General features: G+C 37.2%; 1 protein-coding gene across 1 annotated transcript in view; it reads left to right on the top strand.

Annotated features, from left to right (window-relative positions):
- Positions 1 to 1,915: 1,915 nt before the first annotated feature.
- Positions 1,916 to 22,614, top strand: part of RSPO1 (R-spondin 1) — a 217,801-nt gene continuing 197,102 nt past the window's right edge. The window contains exon 1 of the mRNA XM_082245663.1: positions 1,916 to 2,254. The gene's annotated coding sequence lies outside the window, so the exon portion shown is untranslated. The remainder of the gene's footprint in view (positions 2,255 to 22,614) is intronic.

A 22,614-nucleotide genomic window follows, 5' to 3' on the forward strand; every position in this document is an offset into this window, starting at 1 on the left:
TATGTTCAAACGACCCATAATGCCTCATAGAATATACGTTGGAGTGTTTGCTTTCCAAAATGGGGTCATTTTGTGGACTTTTCCATTGTATTGGTGCTCTAGGGCCTTGAAAAGTGTGATAGGTAGTAAGAAAGTTTTATGTGTATTTATGCTCCTAGAACGCCTGAAGGTGCTTCTTGGACGTGGAGTCTCTTTTTGTGGCCAGGCTGTGTAAAAGTCTCACACATGTGGTATCGCCATACTCGGAAGGAGTAGCAGAATGTATTTTTGGGTGTAATTTTTGCTGTGTACATGCTATGTGTTAGAAATAGCTTATAAATTGACAACTTTGTGGGAAAAAAAAGAAAAAAAATTTTTTTCTTCATTTTCCCAAGAATTGTGGGAAAAAATTACAACTTCAAAAAACCCACCATGCCTCTTACTAAATACCTTGGACTGTCTACTTTACAAAAAGGGGTCATTTGGGCGGTATTTGTACTGTCCTGACATTTCAGGGCCTCAAGAAAGGAGATAGGCCGTCAGTACATCTGGTGTGATCAATTTTCAGTAATTGGTACCATAGCTTCTAGACTCAATAACTTTCACACAGACTAAATAATATACACTAATTTGGGTTAATTTTACCAGAGACATGTAGCAGTATATATTTTGGCCCAAATGTATGAAGAAAAATAATTTTTTTGCAAAATTTTATAATTGAAACTAAAAAAAAGTGTTTTTTTTTCAAAACTTTTGCTCTTTTTTTGCATATATCACGAAAAATAAAACCCCAGTTGTGATTAAATACCACCAAAAGAAAGCTCTATTTGTGTGAAAAAAATGATAAAAATTTTGTTTGGTTACAGTGTAGCATGACTGAGCAATTGTCATTCAAAGTGTGAGAGTGCTGAAAGCTGAAAATTGGTCTGGGCAGGAAGGGTGTCTAACTGCTGTGTATGGAAGTGGTTAAGGTGACCTTGGGTGTTCTGAAAGACGCCTAAAAATAAAATATATTTTTATTAAAATTATTATTACAAACAGGGAGATAGGGTTTAGGGTAGGCACCAGTTCACAAAAATTATTTTTTATGGAAGCAGACTATACATAATAATATGTAGAGTTCATATTCCCATACACACCTTCCTGGTATATAGGCACATATATACTGGGTGCTGAAGCGATCACCAGCTGGACACAGGATCTGTTACAAGTAGATACATATTCGCCAGCACACCATGGATCTTGCAAAAGCAGTCCAAAAGCTTTATTGCAAAGAGGACCACATCAAAAAACAGTGTAACGTTTTGGAGCCACGCAGGACCCCTTCGTCACATGCCTGTGATCCTCTTTGCAATAAAGCTTTTGGACTGCTTTTGCAAGATCCATTGTGTGCTGGCAAATATGTATATATATATATATATATATATATATATATATATATATATATATATATATATATATAATATGTAACTCACATATAAACATTATAAAATCATCTGAATCATACGATTCCATCCACCGGAAAACAGGTTAAAATTATAACTGAGATGTTGTATTATAACTCCCAAATAACTTTATTTTGAGGGGGTAAACTTCACACAAAGGACATGTTACAGTAGTCTCAGTAACTTGTGTTTAATTTAAACTGGCAAGGATGCATGAATAAAAAAAAAAAAAAAGGAAGAGGGGTTTACACAAGTCTACAGATGTGCTGCAAAATGAACCCCCATTTGTCATCTATTTCATTCCCTTATTCTGTAACCTTGCAGCTAAAGAAAGGAGAATGGTAAGAGTTAATAAAAAAAAAATCTTTGTTACCCTTGGAGGAGGTGGCACTTGCAGATATCTGGCTTAACTTGATGCTTTGGTCATTAAAAAAAAAAAAAAAACAATGAGAGGGAAAGTGAGAGTCAGTCTCTGCATGAAAGTGGTTGGAGCCAGAGGAGCTAACACGCTGGTTTTTTACACTGCCTGAACACTTGGTTTTGCTGATGGACTACAATGCAGACACAGCCAGACCTCTCTCTCTCTCTTTCTCTCTCTCTGAAAGCCAGTTGGAGTTATCACTAGCACAGTTATAAGAGCTGAAGTTTTACTTTTTGCTCTTTAACTACTTTGTGTCAATAAGAAGAAACAAACCCACAGTTCTGGAACCTTTTATTCTAATTATTTTATTTCCTTGCGCCGGTTGATGCTTTTTTTTTGGGAGTGATTCTCTGGAAAGGATTGCAATCGTACAGATATACATTCATTCAAATTGGAAACTCTACAGAAGGTAAGGTTAACAGTTTCTGAGTTTTCAGATTTTTTGCTGTTTACTACCTTTTCGTGTTTAAGTGAGTATTGATTTACATGTTTTGCTTTGAAAGAAAAAGTCTTGCAGTGGATGATTATAGATCAAGTCATCCAAGCTCTACAATGAAAATCATTTGTGTGCTTTCGTTTGTATATTCATAATGTATATATACAGTGATATATTATAACCTGATGGCAAAAGGAAAACAGTTTAGTTTAGCAAGAGAAACAGAAATGGTTGCATGACAGGAGATGCTGATTTACTGACAGCCAGTTTTGAAAACTCTCAGCTTAATCTCAAGCCATTTGCACAGTGCACATATACACGCATGGTGTCTGATGGGGTTTTTATAGAGCTTGTTGTAAGTGGTCAAACTAAGCAAGGAAAACATTTCTCCCAGTGTTTCATTTTTTGCTGTTCATCTTTGGATCGTTGCAAGGATTTAGTGCCAAGAAGATGCTCCGGTTATCAGATTTGGAAACAAACATTTGTGGGCGTGATTGGAATTTAAAAAAAAATAAAATAAAATATTATTTGGATTGCAGAAAAGAGTGAGAGGTCTGTTCTGTAATGAACGCATGTGTTTAGCAAAAGTAGCTTCTGAAAGGTCAAATTTACAATTTTTTTTTTTTAATTTGAAACAGACAAATTTAGATCATGGTTAGTTATGTAGAACAGAGAAATGGAAAGTTTTTTTTTTTTTTTTTTTTCAGAGAAATAATATTTCCTTGCTGGTTTTGGGGTCATGAAAGACAAACCACATGGATGTTGAAGGTTTATATGTATTTTGTGAGTTTATAGTCTTCATTGATGCCGCAGATTTTTATAACACATTGCACCATCTTTTATGCACATCTGCTGTACTTTCTTACTTCGTCAGAATCTTAAATTACTTAAAGAAGACAGTCACCCAAGAATTTTTTTTTTTTTTTGTCATCCTTTTGTTTTTTGTACAGTTATATTGATTTATGTTACTCTGATGTGAACATCCAGTACAGTTGGTGTTTCTCCATCACTCTTATGCCTCTGCAGTTGCCTGTCACTGTAATGTTCCGCATGTACTGAGTTCAATAAAGAGGCATCTGCTAAGAAGGCAGGCGGCTCCAGGATATGTAGAAAGGCGATTATCAGCAAGGGAGTTTCATTACATTGGATCTCTACTTCAGGTGTACTAGTTTAAGTACAGTGTTATACACATATTGTCCCTCTTTCTGTTATTTTCAGAATCTAGGGTTTCCATACAATGGATATTGGCCAGTAAATCAATGTGATGGCAAATATGCAATTCTGAGAATTTTTTTTGATGCATCTGTGGTAAAGGCATCCCTTCCTGACACGCCCACAGAAAAGGATTTAATATATGGTCTAACGAGTATACTAACATCTGAGCACCTTTAGCCCCTCCATAAGTCTGCAACGAGGTCCAAATTACGATTACAGTGCAATTATCACATTTCATTTCTTTGTGTACAATACAGTTTGTGAAGCAGCGGCACCTGTAACCCTAGGGGTAGTCCTGAAAGGCTCAGTGAATATTATTATCTTTTCATCTAAGACTAAGCATACCCATATAAAATGATTAACAAAAATAATACACCTGATGCAAAACACACAACAAGAAGAATATAGAGGGTATGTACTACAAAATGTACAGACTTGCTTTACATACATTGACAGGCACCAGGGGGCACTTAGCATACATCTGACATTATAAAGGAGCACATGATAAAAGGATTCTGGTGAAACACTGGTTCACAAAGCAGTGATGACTGATGCACTTTTGCTAGCTGCTATCATATGGTGATCATTTGCTAGATAACAGAGATGACAATAGAGAAACAAATTACATTGTGTCATATGTTTTGGACCTGATGCAGGACAGAGATCTAAATAATACCACAGAAAGGCTTGCTTAATGATACCTGGCAGAACTGGGCGCAGAAGAGTACTGTTCATCTATGTAAACTTTTAGTGAATTGCCTTTCTTTGTTACATATTTCCCTGATTGAGCAGCTTATCCATTTTTTCTCTTTTCTGTTGCATTGTTTAATCCAAAACCCATGTCAAAATAAACACTTTAAATTGGCAGTTGGGCTAATCGGTGTATGTATGAAATAAGGACCACTGTTCTTGTATTATGCCATTCTTATCTTCCCATTGGCCAGTAAGGCTGCATTTCATACTCTGCAGCCAACACGAAGACAAAAAGAGCAGGTAGGGTGGATCCTAGTGTAACCATGAGAGCTAAGGGTTCTTTCCTCTTATGAAGCATTTTTTGGGGTACCAGTGCAATATCTGACTTAAAGTATAACTAAATGGAACATTTTTTCTTTCGTTTTGGATAGGTTGGGGAAGGACTAGAACACATGTCCGGTTTTTTACTGCAGTCTGTGCCCCCGTTAGGGAAATGTACCCTCTTTGTTAGTCCTGTTTACCATTATCACCAAGAGTGAACATAAAATATAATCTCTTTTTTTTTAATTTCTTAAATTTTAGGTTGTCACCAGTATGGTAATGGAGGGATTTTTGTTATGTATAGAGTGTAGACGAATTAAAAGACCTCTTAAGTTTTTTTTGCTGTCTGTGCTCCCTGTTTGTCTTGATTACTGTTTTCACCCAGAGTTACCATGAAAGAAAATCCCAAACAGAGGGATTTCCTGTTTGGGCTAGGGGGCAGGATGTGAAGACAAATCTACCCAATGGGGACAGGCTTGGAAAAAAAAACCTAACAGGGGTTGTAAACCCCCCTTAGTCTATTTAAAATTAACAAAATACTTTTGCCTTTAGTTCTACTTTAAGAAAGGTGCGTGCAGGTGCCAGAATATATTTGTATTTGAGTCCTGCTGCTGCATTTAGTATAATTTTTGGGATTATTGGTATGGTTACCTAAAGGAAGTTAATGGTCAGCTCCAGCATTAACCTATACGTTAGTGTTTATATGCACACAAGATGACTTATTTTACTTTCTGGGTGAAATATCCACATTAAAATGCCAAGTTCTGCCTAGTTACCAAGACTAATAAAAAGCCACATGAGTCATACTCTTTTCAATAATGTACAATATTCATATTGTTGTGGAATCCAACAGCAAAACAGTGGAACCTGCTATACTGTCTTGCATAGGGTAATCTCACCACTGATATATTTTAGTCTTGTAAGCAATAGGATATGGTACTCAGGGTTCAAAGTTTCTATATTCCTTTTGTGTATAGCAAAGAGAAGGCAAATTTATTAAATACCTTCTTCAGCTCTATGTATACAAAGGAGCACGGGGGAGCTCATGTCCATAATGGGGATGAAATTGACACAGCCCCAAATGATTCACTATGACTCAAAACTGATATGGTCCAAAAATATTTAGACAGAATAAAGGTCAATAGGGCACCTGGACCAGATAGCATACACACATGGGTCCTAAAATAATTGAGCTCTGTCAATTTAAAGCAATTGTTTTTTAATTTGTAGGGACTCTAATGACTGGAATAGTACCGATGGATTGGGGTAAGGCCAATGTGGTGCCTATATTTAAAAAGGGGTCAAAGTCTTTACCAAGTAACTATACACCTGTTAGTTTAACTTTTAGTAGTTTTTTTAAAAGACAGCATAGATTCGTTTTTGGTAGAAATAAGCATTTTAACCGGTTGCCGACCGCAGCAAGTACATATACTGCAAGGGTCAGCCCCGGCCAGGCAAAGTGACGTATGGGTACGTCACTAGCCTGTAAGCCAATAGGGGGCGAGCGCGCGCCGCCGGAGGCGCGCTCCCGCCCCGGCTCGTTCACGGACACCTCCGTGCGTGTGACCAGCCGGTCACTCGCGATCATCCGCTGTGAAGGGAGAAAGGCAGTCAGCTAATGTAAACAAAGCCGCCTGTCATTCTTCCCTGTGTAACAGCACAGATCATACGGTCCTGCTATGTAGGACCGTTGATCTGTGCTGTTACATGTAAAGCCACATTCCTGCACAGTTAGAAACACGCCCCTAGGGACACACTTAACCCCTCCTTCCCCAATAAAGTTAACCCCTTCCCTGCCAGTGTCATTTTTACAGTAACAGTGCATATTTATAGCACTGATTACTGTAGTAATGTCACTGGTACCCCCAAAAGTGTCAAAAATGTCAGTCAAGGGTCCGATCTGTCCACCGCAATGTCGCAGTCCCGAAAAAAAAATCGCAGATCGCCGCCATTACTCGTTAAAAAAAAACAACAAAAATGACAAAAATCTTTCCCTTAGTTAGTAAACGCAATAACTTTTGTGCAAACGAATCAAAATACGCTAATTGTGATTTTTTTTACCAAACATATGTAGCAGAATACAAATTGGGCAAAAATGTTAAAAAATTTTGATTTTTACATTTTTTTTTTGGGAATTTCATAGAAAAAAATGTGAAACATATTGTTATTTTTGCAAAATTCTCGCTCTTTTTTTTTGTTTATAGCGCATGATTAAAAAATATCACAGGTGATCAAATACCACCAAAAGAAAGCTCTGGTTGTGGGAAGAAAAGGACGTCAAATTTGTTTAGGTACAGCATCGCACAACCGCGCAATTGTGCCGAATCGCAAAATAGGGCCTGGTCAGGAAGGGGGTAAAATCTTCCGGGGCTTAAGTGGTTAAGTAAAAGTCAGCATTGATTCATGAAAGAATGAAGTTGTCAGGCAAATCCGATTTCTTTTTATGAGGAGGTGAGCAAAACTTTGGACAGAGGAGTGACTGTGGATGTGGTATACTTGGATTTTGCAAAAGCATTTGACATAGTTCCCCACACATAGCTAATGTGTAAGGTAAAGTCTACAGGCTTAGAAAAATCCGTTTGTAAATGAATAGAAAACTGGCTAAAATACCATATTCAGAAAGTAGTGGTTAATTATTCATTCTCTGAATGGTTTAAGGTTATTAGTGGTGTTGTACCCCAAGGTTCAGTGTTGGGACCCTTATTTTTTAATATGTTTACAAATAATATGGGGTCTGGGATTAAAAGTACCATTTCAGTCTTTGCAGATAACACAAGGTTATGCAGTGGAATAATGTCCTTACAGGTTGTCTCCAACTTACAAGCCGACCTCAATGCACTGTTTAATTGGGCAACTACTGTAGGTACATACCGGGGGGGGGGGGGGGGGTACAACTAGGGAAATCAATGGTGGAGAAGGATCTGGACATTCTGGTAGATCATAAGCTTAATAATAGCATTTAATAACAAGCTGTGATTTCCAAAGTGAGCAAAATCACTGTTTGTATTGAAATAGGTATGGTCTGCAGAGAGAGAGAGATATTATTTTACCCCTGTGCAAATCATTAGTAAGACTTTATCTGGAATATGCAGTTCAGTTTTGGGCACCAGATCACAAAAAGGATATTGGAGAACTGGAGAAAGAGGTGAGCTTTGAGGAAAGATTAGAGGAACTTATTTGAGCAACATTTATAAATACATTAGTAGTTCATATAGTGAACTCAGTGTAAAGCTATTCACCTTAAGGTCATCAAAGAGGACAAGGGGGCGCTCTTTACGTCTGGAGGAAAATAGATTAAATCTACAAATGGCTTCTTCACAGTAAGAGCTGTGAAAATATAGAATAGAGTCCCTCAAGAGCTACTTCTGGTCAGCTAACTAGATTGTTTTTAAAAAGTCCTAAATGCACATATTATACTTGGATACAGATAATTATACAGTAAGTAAAGTTGATCTAGGGAATATCAGATTGCCTAATGGGGGATCAGGAAGGGATTTTTTTTCCCCCACTGGAGAAAATTGGATCATGCTTTATTGGGTTTTTATTGCCTTCCTCTGGATCCACTGTGTGTATATGATTGTATTTATGGAGGTTTTCTATTTATGTGTGTGTGTGTGTGTGTGTGTGTGTGTGTGTGTGTGTGTGTGTGTGTGTGTTTTTTCTATGTTGGTTGAACTGGATGGACTTGTAACTTTTTTCAACCAGATTAACTATGCAACTATCTAACCTTTTTGGATTACAGTTGATATTCACATCTTCCAGTTCTAAGTGGCATAGGTTTGCTTGAGTAAGTTCCGATATATTGTCCTCTCCTGAACACACAAATATCTAATGCCCTAATGCCCATTTAGCATGCATGAAAGTGACAAAAAGAGCACTTAAAGTGGACCTAACATCAAATACATTTTTTCATAATAATGATATGGATGCTAAGTAGCTTGTGAGCGTAACACTAAGGCCCCTTTCACACATACGGTCTGTTCAGTTCATCAGTTCAGTCACGTCAAAATGTATCAGTTTTTCGTCCGTTTTTCATCTGTTTTTTCATCCGTTTTTCATCCATTTTTCATCTGTTTTTTTCATCCGTTTTTTCCATCTGTTTTTTTTTTTTTAAGGGAAATTTCGTCCGACGACCGATCTGTCGATTTTCGGATTGTTAGTATGGTGCTTTGGACAGCCGAATCTGACTTTTCGGCTGACAAAATCCTGATGTGCAGGCTATAAAATTTTTGTCGTCCGTAATACAACGTCCGATTTTCATCTCATTAGTACAGATTTCGACTAGGCATGCTCAGAGACAAAAGAACACATACAAATCAATCCAACACATGACATCACTTCTGAAGTAGAATTCTGTCGTACGGGAAAATTCGTATGAAAAAAACCTCTTCACTTTCCACATCAGACTAGCATGCCACAAAAAACGGACGACAGATCTTTCGATAATCTGATCGTGTGTACGGGGCTTTAGACATTTGTCACCAGAACCCCCACTGGATGATTTATCCTTACCTCCTGTTCTAGAGACCACTATAAAATTTTGGTTTTCCCATCCCAATTTGTCTCCTAGCAAGGGCACAAAAGGTTTTAATCCTCCTCTATTCAACAGGCAATAATTTTCTGTTTTGACTGTCTTCAGCTGTCTATGACTTTTATTTACTTAGTTCTTCAAGGTATGACCCTTTGTAAGATTATCTCAAGTTATGGTGGGCCTCTGTCAGTATACTATAATCATATACTAAACTGTACAAGTTCTGAATGATTTATAAATAAATTGTGTAAAACAAGAATTTAAAGCCACCAATGAACTGTAATCAAGAGCAGTTAACACTAACAATGCATTTCAAAACATAAAGTTTGCTACAGTAAAAGGATACCATAAGAAAAAACTTCAAAGGCTGAAGAGTGAAAAAGAGGACAATGAATATAAAGTCCCAGGAGAGATCCTTCTGAATTTAGTACTTGGGTTTCATTTATATAGAGTTGTGTAAATCCAAAGTAATATGGGACCAATACTCACATTTGTAGGGTTGCAGGAAAGCTAAATTGGAGGGGGTCAATCAACTAGTCAGTCAGGCCTACAAGGAATATTTCTCTTTAAATGCAGATAAAATTCTCATGCTCATCGGGGTGGTTTTTCAGATAGTCCTGTACTGGGAAAGCGGTTGGTCATACAACAGAATGCACTGTCTTACACACTACTAAACCAATTTTTCTATTATGCTGCTTAGTTTTAAAATGCTATAGAGGATATGTTACTTTTTATTTTTGATTTGTTTAAAGCAGAGTAGCGTTCAGTGCAAATATTTAGAGGCAATTCAAAATGTTCACATCATGCATTTAGCCTACAGACGAGGTAGTGAAGGTTCGCTGCAGGCAATACATGGGTATATTTAAGGAAAACATCGGGGATGAAGAAAGTTTTCCAACCCATCCAGTCACTTCTCGTTCTGGCAAAGTTTGGCTGGCAGTATCTGCTGCTGACCTACAGACTTAAGCTGGATACACACTATCCAACTTTTGTGGTTAGATTTCCTTCAGATTTACCTTTTCTATGTAGTGCAAGGGCCTGCCAGATTGCATACAAATTGAAAGTGTTTAGGTTTGACCTCATATTATCTGGTTTTGGTAAATCTAAAGGGAAAAGTCTTCAGAAAATCTTATAGTGTGTATGGCCCATTAGAATCAGTCATTGAATGTCTATGGGCATCCTAATGCTGGACTTAAACAGTCACATCTGTTTTTAACCTCCCTGGCGGTATGATTATGTCAGGAATTACATACCGAAAGCGGTACAATTCTTTTCATGGAAATTTGGCGTTATGTATTATAGGCCTACAATTCTTAGTAATTACTGACTTAAACCTGACCAAAACAAGACTCTAGTAGACATCCCAGATGTGATAAATTTGAAACACAAATGCATGAATTATAATCGAATCAATAATATAATTTAATTATTTAATATATAATATATATAATAAAATTATATTATTGATTAGATTATAATTCATGCATTATATATTATATATAGATATATGTGTGTGTGCATATATATATATATATATATATATATATATATATATATATGCATATATATATATATATGCATATATATATATATATATATATATACCGGTGTATATATATATATATATATATATATATATATATATATATGCGCATATATATATGCATATATATGCATATATATATATATATATATATATATATATATATATATATATATATATATGCGCATATATATATATACATATAAAATGTGTTTTGTGTTTTGTGCAACGTTTTTTTTTTTTTTTTTTTTAATTTCCCTCCCTAGTTCCGCTCCCATGCAGCATTGCTGCTGCAGGGAACGGAACTAGGAAGTTATCACACCGACGGAGGGACGGAGGAGCGGCGGGACTCTCGGCTGGCGGTCGCAGCAATGAGAGATCATCGCTGGATCGCCAGGATAAGGTAAGAGAACACTGCTGCGCGCTCTGCACATCCACCCCGAGCGTGACTCGGGGTTACCGCTCCTGATATGAAAAATCCACCCCGAGTCACGCTCGGGATTACCGCCAAGGAGGTTAATAACTTTAGGAAATGAACTTTGCCACAAAAAAACTGTAGTTTGTTTTATATTTACCTGCCCTTTAAAGCAGAAAAATAAGAAAGAAAGAAAGAAAGAAAAAAAAAAAAAAAAAGATTCCAATCTAAACAATATATTTATTTGAGGAAAAAAAAACAACATATATGTATTTTTATTTTTTTTTAAATGGTACATCAGCCTATCATGCTCCTAACTGATTTTGGCTGTTTTTAGATTACATCTAGTGAAATGCACATTCCCTATTTAGGAGGGAAAATAAAATGATAATTTGCTGCTGGAAAGGTTTTCAAATATCTTTGAACAAGCACCTTCAGGAATTTTGAGCACTCCTTATGTCCTACTTGCTATCTACTGCTCCACCAAGATCATAGATAAGAGCTGTTTAGACCGGAAGGATCTCTTATTAAATTGGATGTACACTCAACCTTTTTTTGACTCTATGATTATAAGAGTATAGGGCTGCCATTGCTGGGCTCCCTCTGAAATGCTCGATGCCTAGCTGTATCTGACTTCATATGTTTCAGTTAGAGGTCTGGGACAAGCATTCTGTAAATGTGTGTCAGAACTACCTATCTCTACCCTGCAAGTATAGAAAAATAATTGATGTGCAATTAATGCCTTCAGTTCCTAGGCCCTGTTAGGCTTTGTCGTAGGATGACAACACTCAACATTTTTGTGGACTTAGTAGTGTCAGCCCTGCCTGGTGTCCGCTGTTAAGTTCATACACATAGGTGTTCGGTTATGTGTCCTTAATCAGATAGCAAGGAAAACTTACCACAAATGTGTGGCAGTGTTGGGTTTTAAGTCTTGGTAACTTGCTGCACATTTTCAATGGCAAGTTGTACACTTGAAGAGCACTTGAAGCAGAAGTTCTAGTTGATGCTTTTCCAATTTGTAGAAAAGTTGTGTGGCAAGTCTCTACCAAGAGCAAAGTTGCAGTGGTCAGTCTACAGCAGGAGCTCTGCAAGTCACAGTTACCCCTGTGGTGGGAGGACTATTGCACAACATAACTGAACCAGAACTTGTAGCAGACTTGCAGAATGTTTGCAAAGAAAGTTGATCTGGAGTCATGCAATGTGGCTTTGCTGCAATTGCGCAACAAACTTGTAAAGCCTGGCAAGTCTCGCAATAGCTCAGCAAGTCACTTTCAAACCTCAAGCTCAATTGCTTGCTATCTGGGTACTCATGTCTAATGAATATACACAGATTGTTACAAGTGTTAACATGCATTTTTATGTCAGAGTCAGGGCTTTAAAGTGGTAAACCCAAAACCAAAAAAGTAATATTTCGCAGCTTACCAATCGTTAGATGTGGTGGCTGCATTTATTTAACTGTTTTATGTTTTGTTTTTCTCTGTCTTCACCTGGTGATCTGACCAGTAACGCACCTCCTGTATTTTATTTTTAATATTCAAACTCTTTTTATTAGTGTAAAAGAGTACAATGAAATGAAAAAATACATTTTAGGATACATCATAGTAAACAATCAGCACTTATAGTGGAAATCAGTATTGTAAAGTATCATATTGTATATTGTCCTAGACTGCAGTGCGAGTTTATGTACAAACCAAACATAGGGCAGACATTCAAATACATAACAGCGAACAACCAGCGTGGTGTATAGCACAGTTCCTTAGCATACATGAGATGATAACAGAGGAGTTTATGTACTCAATGAGCTTCTTGTACACATTATGTTTGTAACAGCCTGTCCATGATGAGCTGTGGTGGAGCCAGTCCCTGGACATCCAGCCATCTCTGGCATACCAGAGTATATTTACTGTAGGTATTTCAGTGTCAGTAAATAAGTTGTTCAACACACCTCCTGTATTAGAGTATCAACACTCTGGAAGAAGAAGCAACAGAGACACCTTTGGACAGCAGCATTGTCAGTCTGGGGGGGGGGGGGTGTTAGATTTACTAGCAAATTTAGATACATTAACAAATAGAAGCTAAACTCCAGTTCATACTTTATAAGCAAATTAAAGCAATTGTTTTCAGTTTTTTTTTTCTTCATTTTGGGATAAATGTTTTACATAAATAAGTAACCATTGATCATTGTAAGCACCCCTGTCAGTAGAAAATGGTTTGCATCAGCCGTCCAACTGCTACATCTGCAGGACAGCTTGTTATTTTGAAGAACGACAGAATTACTGTCTGGATTATCTGGTAAACAAAATTAAAGAAAGAAAGTTTAAAAAAAGAAAACTAGTGCAGCCACCACATCTAAAAATTGGCAAGCTGAAATATAATAAATGATTGATTTTAGGTTTAATACATCTTTAAGTTCATCTGAATTTCATTCCCATGTGCAGGTACTGTTTTTTTTTTTTACAAAGACAAAGTTAAAGTGGACCTCCACCCCCTGATCTGCATACGATTTAACTAGAATTTTCAAAAGGCAGTTATCAACATCATTCTATATATACCTTTACAGGACAGGTTTCCTTTACTGTATATAAGACAAACTGTTACATCAGTTTTTGAAGAGCACCAGGTAGACGTGCCTTCATTACGATTTTTTAAGAATTTGGCTGGCTGCATTTAATTTCCCCATCACTAAAAAGTGAAAGGCATGGTCTAGTTGGAGCCTGGGCTTATGCTGTCATACACTTTTCTACAGGGTTTTGCAGAAATGTGCGACTTTCAGGATTTTTCCATTAGGTGTCTAGAGTTCAAATGAGCTTTGTCCTTATCTGCATCCCAAGTGGTTGCTACATAAGAGGACCCGGTGGAGCCTTGATGACACCTGTCAATTTACTGTAGTTTGGGTCCCATTGGAGATAATATCTGGTTTATGTACACTGTTGCTTTTAGAGTTTTGAGGACATTAATAATAGGCAACATATAACATTTTTGTTTTGGGATTTAATAACACTTTAAGGATATCTAATTCTTCCCTCATTGTAAGAGGTTAATAAGGGGTGTCCAATGTTTATGGGAATATGTTCAAAACCAAAAAACATGTAGGTTAGCTCTGATATAAACAATCATTCATTAACTCATCAGTCATACACCAGATCTAAGAAGCACTTGAATCCAAGTATTTTTATGGGCAATGAATATTTTTTAAACACATTCAATCATGGGGTCTTGTGTGATTAGAATAAGAGGTGAGCTCTTTGCGAAATGCACTCACCACATTCACTAAGCTCCAAGGCTTATTCCCTTGAAAAATATTATTTAATTTGCAAAGTTAATAACTTATTTGCTTTCAGTAAATGAATCCCAATTAATTTAAATTTTGATTTTGAACGAGAGATAAACAAATAAAACAGAGGTATAAATACAAATTGTATCACCCTGATTTAGTTGTTCTGAGTAAAGTTAATATAAACGTATGAAGTTCAAGCAGAGTATATGATAAAAAAAAATAAATGACTTCTGCAGCCAATACATGAGTTAGTTTTTTTGTTCAACCAACAGGTTGAACATACAAAACTGACTCGCTTCCCCCATCTGTAGATGACAGATGAGAGCATCCTTCCCATTGAGCTTTTGTATTCTGACAGCAGGGAGACTTCCCTGTCATCAGAATACTCTGATCAGCTGCTGGCTATACAACCGATGACAGGATGATTGTACAGAAGTCGATCTGCTCAACCGCTCTTCCCATACATAGATTAAAATTCAGCCAGTCCCAGTTGAACTGGTCGAATTTCAATTCATGTATGGTCAGCTTAAAAGTTCCCTTCAGGAAAAGTTGAATATCAGTAGAGCCACTAGATATTTATGACATTTTATGCAACAGATTACTTTTTCTGTAAAATTTTACTTGTCCCTAACTTTTCCCTCAAGAGTATTACTATTGGTCCTCTAAAAGGATCCAACCAATAGTTACATTTGGAAAGCAGATCAGGTAAATGTATTCATATTAGTCTTTATCTCTGTTTATTTTGATGCATGGTTTTCACCGAAAATAATCTCATATAGGCAAACAATTTTTTTGCAAGAATCCTTTTCTGAAAACTTCTATTGGCTCGAGATTTGTGACAACATATCAACCAAGGTAGCATATGCACTGACCTGTCAAATTGGTCCGGGGGATCCAGTTCAGACTCTAATTTAGGAATGGTCTTTCTCTTTTGCTGCACTTATGAAAACATCATTATGGCATGCTTATTTGCTATACGTGGCTTTACTGCTCACATGTCATTAATAATTAGGAGACTAATTAAAGCCCTTTTTAGTATCAAAGACCTTAAGGGTTTGGCTAACTTTCAAAATTCACTTCCTCAATAAACTGATTGGATCTAGGATGGAATGGGTCATTGGTAAGTCACTGGGTCAATGGGTCGTTGGTATGTGTTATTGGTATATCGGATATTTTCTTAGGTTCACCAGACAAAGTGCCTTCCAGGAGATTTGTTGTTAACAAAGTCTGACAGCTGATAACTAGTTGAAAGCGGATACAAATTAGCTATCATTTCAGACCCAAAGAGATCTAGGAATACAATAACAGAAAAATGATTTTTCCCATTTGCAAGCATAAAATGTAGACAACGGGGTTGATTTATTGAACGCAAACAAACTGTTCACTTTGCAAGGGAAGTTGCACATGGCAAGGGAATGTTCCCCAGAGCTTAGTAAAATTGGTGTCATTTTACTTTGCAAAATACCCAATCACATGCAAGGAATATGTTTAAAAAAAACTATTTTTGCAGAACTTTATCTCATTTACGAAGCTCTGGGCAAAAATCCCTTGCAATGTGCAACTTCCCTTGCAAAATTAATTCTGTTGGTTTTTAGTGATTCGATCCCAATGTTTTAAAGTGTAAAGACAAATCTTTTAGATTTGGGTGGATTGGAGAAGGGTTAAGGGCCATACACACTAAAAGGTTTTCTGAAGACTTTTTCCTTCAGATTTACCTTTTCTATGTAGTACAAGGGCCTGCCAGATTGCATACAAATTGAAAGAGTTTAGGTCTGACCTCATATTATCTGGTTTTGGTAAATCTAAAGGAAAAAGTCTTCAGAAAATCTTATAGTGTGTATGGCCCATTAGATTAAATTTGAGATATGTACCCCTCTAATTCTCCTGGTGACCACTATCACCAAAAAAAGAAAGTGAGAGGAAAAGCATGATTTAGGAGTTGTCAGCAGAGCAACAGGTGAAGGTAAATCATACAACAGGTACAAATGTTTTGATGACAACCACAGGTATTTCCCGAAATTTGGTGAGATTTACTCTCATTTTTGGTTACGTGTCCAAGACAGGAAGAAGTGAAAGGAAGTCTCCCCAGCAGGACAAAGGTAAAAAGTAAAATGACATAAGTTTTAACCATTAGAAATTGAGAAAAACTTTTTGGCTATACACGCACTTTAAAACTTTTTAGGACACAAATGGGCCATGAATTTTCCTCTTGAAAATCGAGAAAAGAAGCAAAGATATTTTATTTTCTACACAGATAAATAGCATTTGTGTTCTTCTTTTGCTAAATTTTACAAACCTCTAGGATTGTAATGTCCCATGCATTTATAAAACACGGATAACCAACTCTGACTGAAATACTTGTTTTATTAGTCTGGCTTAGAATGGACTGATAGAAATCCCACTCTTGTCTAAAGAAATATCTTCCACCACCACTACAGTCTGTTAAGCAGCACAGCAAATAAAGCATCTGCTAAACATAAACTGGATACATTAATCCGCACTGCAACCATTTTACTGTGTCATCCTGTTTTTCTTTCGAAATTTGAATCTGGCAAGGAGATGCATTCCTTGCACTGTTTTAAAGCGGCATTTCATGGTTGGGAATTTAAATTCTGACAGTCCTGCACTGTGTACACAGTGTTTTTGAATTTATCTCTGTGTTAAAAAAACAAGGTATAGAAAGAAGACTAAGGGCTCTTTCACACGGGCGCTCCGTATGTCCGCAAATCATCCTTTTTTTTTTGTGGATGATTTGCAGACATAATGTAAGTGAATGGCACTGCGGATGTCAGCGGAATACCATCCGCTGACATCCGATTTCCTTCCTTTCAGTTCTGTTCCATTTTTTGAAACGGAACAGAACCCTATTTTTCCTCCGTTCAAAAAACGGAAAGGAAGGAAAATCGGATGTCAGCGGTGTCATCCGCTGACATCCGCAATCCCCATAGACTTACATTAGGTCCGCATATCATCCACAAACGGATGGGATGATATGCGGACATACGGAGCGGATGACAGAAATGTCATCAGCTCCGTGAAAAAAAAAAAAAAAAGGACCGCTGCGGAGCTCTCACACGGACCGCCCGTGTGAAAGAGCCCTAAAAATATTCAATATATAGAATAAAAAGTGTTGGGATCCATATTATCAAAACAGAGCTAGGTCTTTGGTTGTTACATCGCACACAATCCCTGCTCCTTTATTTGTTTATTAAATAATAAAAAAATAATATATATAATGAATATATATTTACAGTGTATATATATATATATATATATATATATATATATATTGCATGACTCTTTATGTAGGTGATATATCACAAAAGTGAGTACACCCCTCACATTTTTTAAAATATTTTATTATATCTTTTCATGTAACAACACTGAAGAAATGACACTTTGCTACAATGTTAAGTAGTGAGTGTACAGCTTGTATAACAGTGTAAATTTGCTGTCCCCTCAAAATAACTCAACACACAGCCATTAATGTCTAAACCGCTGGCAACAAAAGTGAGTACACCCCTAAGTGAAAATGTCCAAACTGGGCCCAAAGTTAGAGCTTACAATCTAGCACTGCCTTAACCCTCTTGGGCATTGAGTTCACCAGAGCTTCACAGGTTGCCACTGGAGTCCTCTTCCTCTCCTCCATGACGACATCACTGAGCTGGTGGATGTTAGAGACTTTGCGCTTCTCCAACTTCCATTTGAGGATGCTCAATAGGGTTTAGGTCTGGAGACATGCTTGGCCAGACCATCACCTTTACCCTCAGCTTCTTTAGCAAGGCAGTAGTCGTCTTAGAGGTGTGTTTTTGGGTCGTTACCATGATAGAATACTGGATCATGCTCTGCTTCAGTATGTCACAGTACATGTTGGCATTCATGGTTCCCTCAATGAGATCAAGATAAACTTATTTTATTCGGATGGTGTCAAGCATGTGTGGTGGCAGCAACCAGGTGAGGAGTACAAAAACAAGTGTGTCTTGCCTACAGCCAAGCATGGTGGTGGGGTGTCATGGTCTGGAGCAGCATGAGTGCTTCCAGCACTGGGGAGCTACAGTTCATTAAAGTAACCATGAATGCCAACATGTACTGTGACATGAAGCAGAGCATGATCCCCTCCCTTCAGTGACTGGGCAGCAGGGCAGTATTCAAACTTGATAACGACCCCAAACACACCTCCAAGATGACCACTGCCTTGCTAAAGAAGCTGAGGGTAAAGGTGATGGACTGGCCAAGCATGTCTCCAGACCTAAACCCTATTGAGCATCTGTGGGGCATCCTCAAATGGAAGGTGGAGGAGTGCAAGGTCTCTAACATCCACCAGTTCCATGATGTCATCATGGAGGAATGGAAGAGGACTCCAGTGGCAACCTGTGAACTTCTGGTGAACTCCATGCCCAAGAGGGTTAAGGCAGTGCTGGAAAATTATAGTGGCCACGCAAAATATTGTCACTTTGGGCCCAATTTTGACATTTTTACTTAGGTGTGTACTCACTTTTGTTGCCAGCGGTTTAGACATTAATGGCTGTGTGTTGAGTTATTTTGAGAGGACAGCAAATTTACACTGTTATATAAGCTGTACAATCACTACTTTACATTGTAGCAAAGTGTCATTTCTTCAGTGTTGTCACATGAAAAGTTATAGTAAAATATTTACAACAATGTAATGGGTGTACTCACTTTTGTGAGATACTGTATGCATCTATATGGATATATATATATATATATATATATATATATATATATATATATATATATATATATATATATATATATATAATAAAATACAAGGGGAGCAGTGAGCATAAACTTATAGCTTCATATAGCTTCAAGGCCTGAACACTCATATCTCCATTTCTACTTCATGTTGAAGGTTAGTAATTAAAAAGGACAGGGGATGCCTGAATTTGCTATATTATTTTTTGATGAAACTATAAAGTGATGCTTACTGTGCTCTAACCTGTTTGTATTTTACTATTGATCATTTTGATGTTTTTTGGGTGTGGGGAAACAGGCTTGATTATATGCATAGATGACTATTTTAACTGCTGATGCTGTTCACCCTCTTAAGTTTCAAATATTTATAAGTATATACTGTATATAAAAAATCTATTTTCCTCCAAATACATGCTGTCTATGTCCTGTTGGGTTGATTTCTCTTCACATCCTGTCCCAGAGATGCAATATAAATGAATAGAGTTTTTTACAAAGTGAGAGAAAAGAGGAATTCTCCACTTAGACAACAGGTGTCCCCATTGGAAGATTTTGAATTTGCTATCATTTGTTGTATCAGTGACAGCGGACACACACGGCAATTCAAACTTTGCAGACATTCTAACACTTCCCTAATCTATCCAAAACTAAAAAATGACTATTCATACATTTTAAAGTTAACAATGTTTAGTGTATGTTAACACCAAGTTTACTATTTATAGACCATGAATTAATAAACTGAATACCAAATTCAGTTTATTAATAAAGAACATGGCCCTCATTTTCTTAGTTGTCCATCTTTTTTTTTTTTTTTTTTTGTGTCAATCTTAGCACTGTATATTTCCTTGTAGTTTAAGTCCAGGTAAAAATATGGATTTTCTGTTGGAGGTCTGGTGCATTTTACTAGAAGAAAGTTAAACAACTGTATATGGTGCTTTGGAATATAGTTTATGTTTTGTGAGTGTCTCATTTTTTTTTTCTATCTGTACACTGGTGGATATTTGCAGTATAAAAACTAGAACATATAAAGCTGCATTGTATCTAGTCTGGCTGACAGTATATCTGTCTGTCTGACTATATTCCTTACCAAATGCACATGCCTCAGCTGTTCACTAGTATTCAAAATGTTGTTGTTGACCTTGAATACCTATGTCCAGTGCACCACTAGTGCCATTAGCATTGTAGACAGGGCTGGGACAAGGGGTGTGCAGAAGGAGTGGCTGCCCTGGGCGCAATGTGTAATGTATGGATATAGGAATGGGTGCGCCGTAAGGTCCTTTTACTATAAGGCTGACAGGAGTGGTGATAGTGGCATCCCTGCTTCTGTTAGCCCAGTGCTAGAAGCTGCAAGGAGAGGAGGAGAGAGCCGGGAGGTGGTGCAGGCTGTGCTTTCTCTCTCCCTCTCACTCTCCTCCACATAAGCTCACACATAATGAAGGGGGGTGGGGCACAATTTGGCATCTTTTTCCTGGGCAATGGATGATCTTGTCCCAGCACTAAATGCGGATATCTATGTATCTGTATTTTAAATTCACACCAGTTATGTAGTGCCAAAACAATAGGGTAGAAAGCCAGGTGGAAAAAGGGTGGAAAAAGCCAGTAGAATCTGCCTTAGACGTGTTCTTTACAATTTTGCAGTATTAAATGGGGACTCTGGCAAACTTGTATCATTGATTGTATGCATCACCAATACGTTGCTTTGCACAAGCTTTCATAAATGATTCCCATCTCTCCTGGGGTGGTAGACCCATGAAGATACTGTTTTAGTTCAGCAAGTAGTCTAGAGTACATAAACCAGTCTGTGTTAATATAGATATTTTTCTAGTACTAATGTGTCAGAAACTCTGCTAAAAAACAGCATGACAGGTAATTATTTCCATGTGCCAACCGGAACACATAGCTTTACAGCGAAACTGAAAAGTCAACAAGGTATTATCATATTTTCCGGCATTATTTTGTTTCTCTATACAAGACATTTTCGTGAATATTTAATCTAAGAAAGTCTTCTCCTGTAATTTTATTAGTTATGCTACATCATTTAGTTCTGTCCATTTTGTGGTTATGAAATCTATGAAGCTACACCACATGATGACTTTAGGAATACCTTATGTAAAGTACAACTTCCTCACATCTCCCCTGAGCCATTCACTCAGATCATGACCTCTTGTTCAAACACATTTCTGGAGTCTAATTCCTCTGTCTTCTGTATGCTTTATGGGTCTCTCTTGGTATATAAATTCTAATTCTAATGTGTCTGAAATGCTGAGTCCCCAACCATTAACTAACCGCTCTCAGTACAAGCATGTCTTCTCAGTTATTCATGTGTATGAATGACTCCCTAGCTATAAATCTAACATCATATGTAACTCTTCAGCATATTTCATTTTGTGTTTCTGAATAACGTTAGAATTAGTTCTTGGCCATGCTGTTACCACTATGAAGAACAATTTAGAATAATAAAATCCAATCATTGAGACTCATTTATAAAAATTCCTTTCTATGTCACAGTGTGAGCTTCCACATAAATTCACAAATCAGCATTTGGCAGTTTATTGCAGAAACTCCAATGAAAGATGGTTTTTGGTTGGCTGCATCATATTTTCTTAATAAAGACCTTTGCGTGTTGTGAATAACTGGAACAAATAGTGAATACATCAACTAAAAGAATAAAGAGAACAAAGGTTGTGATGATTAAATGAATAAGGTGCAGATATAGGGAACACTTCAGCGTTCAATTCTTCTGACAAGTTTAAAGGAGATTTTTATTAACATGGAAAATCCCTTCAGCTTTTGAGCACTGCTGCTGGAACAGCGTTAAGATGGCATAAGTCCAGTGGGTGATGGCCCCAGCTGCAGAATATTACTTAACAGCTGAAGGGGATTTCAACTTTTTAACAATACCGGTAAATCTCTTTATCAAAGTACTACCCAGAAAGCTTACTACATGAGGACCAGAGCAACTAACTTGGAAGGAACTCTCTATAGAATACTTTGAAATGGCTCAATGTACTTATAGGTTCTTATTCATGTACATTAAAATGGTACTAAACCCAAAAACATACAATTTATATATTGATATTGCACCTTACCAGCAGATTTACACCTACTGATTTAACTATTTCCCACAACAGTTACATACAAGGAATGCTGTGAATTATAACTGTCACAGATACTAGTGTGCTTACGTTAGCTCTCAAATTAACTTTCAAGCCATCAAATGGCTGATGTCATAGCTGATCACATGTGCAGCATCATGGCAACTGCAGATTAAACAGAGGCTAAGATAGCAGCTTCCTTGGCTGTAAAGGGATAGGATGATTTAATTCCACAAATGTGATGGCTCCATTTGTTTTCATTATGAGGCTTTTTTTCTGTATTTCCACCTGGAGATCCTGCCAACAGTACACTTCCTGTCTTAGGTTGGCCTAAAATCCATGGAGGAGCAATGGAGTTAGTCATGGACAGCAGCATTGTCTGGAGAGGGTAGGGTTGGGTGGACTAGTAGATTTAGATTGACTTTACATAAGTGACTAACAAATGAATTCTTAGTTTTTAAGCAGTTCCAGAAAGGGCTCTTTCACACAGATGGCCAGGGGGTGGTAAAAACATGTGGCTGACAAACAGT

This window comes from Pelophylax lessonae (assembly GCF_965119305.1).
Source record: "Pelophylax lessonae genome assembly, chromosome: 2".
NCBI lineage: Eukaryota > Metazoa > Chordata > Amphibia > Anura > Ranidae > Pelophylax > Pelophylax lessonae.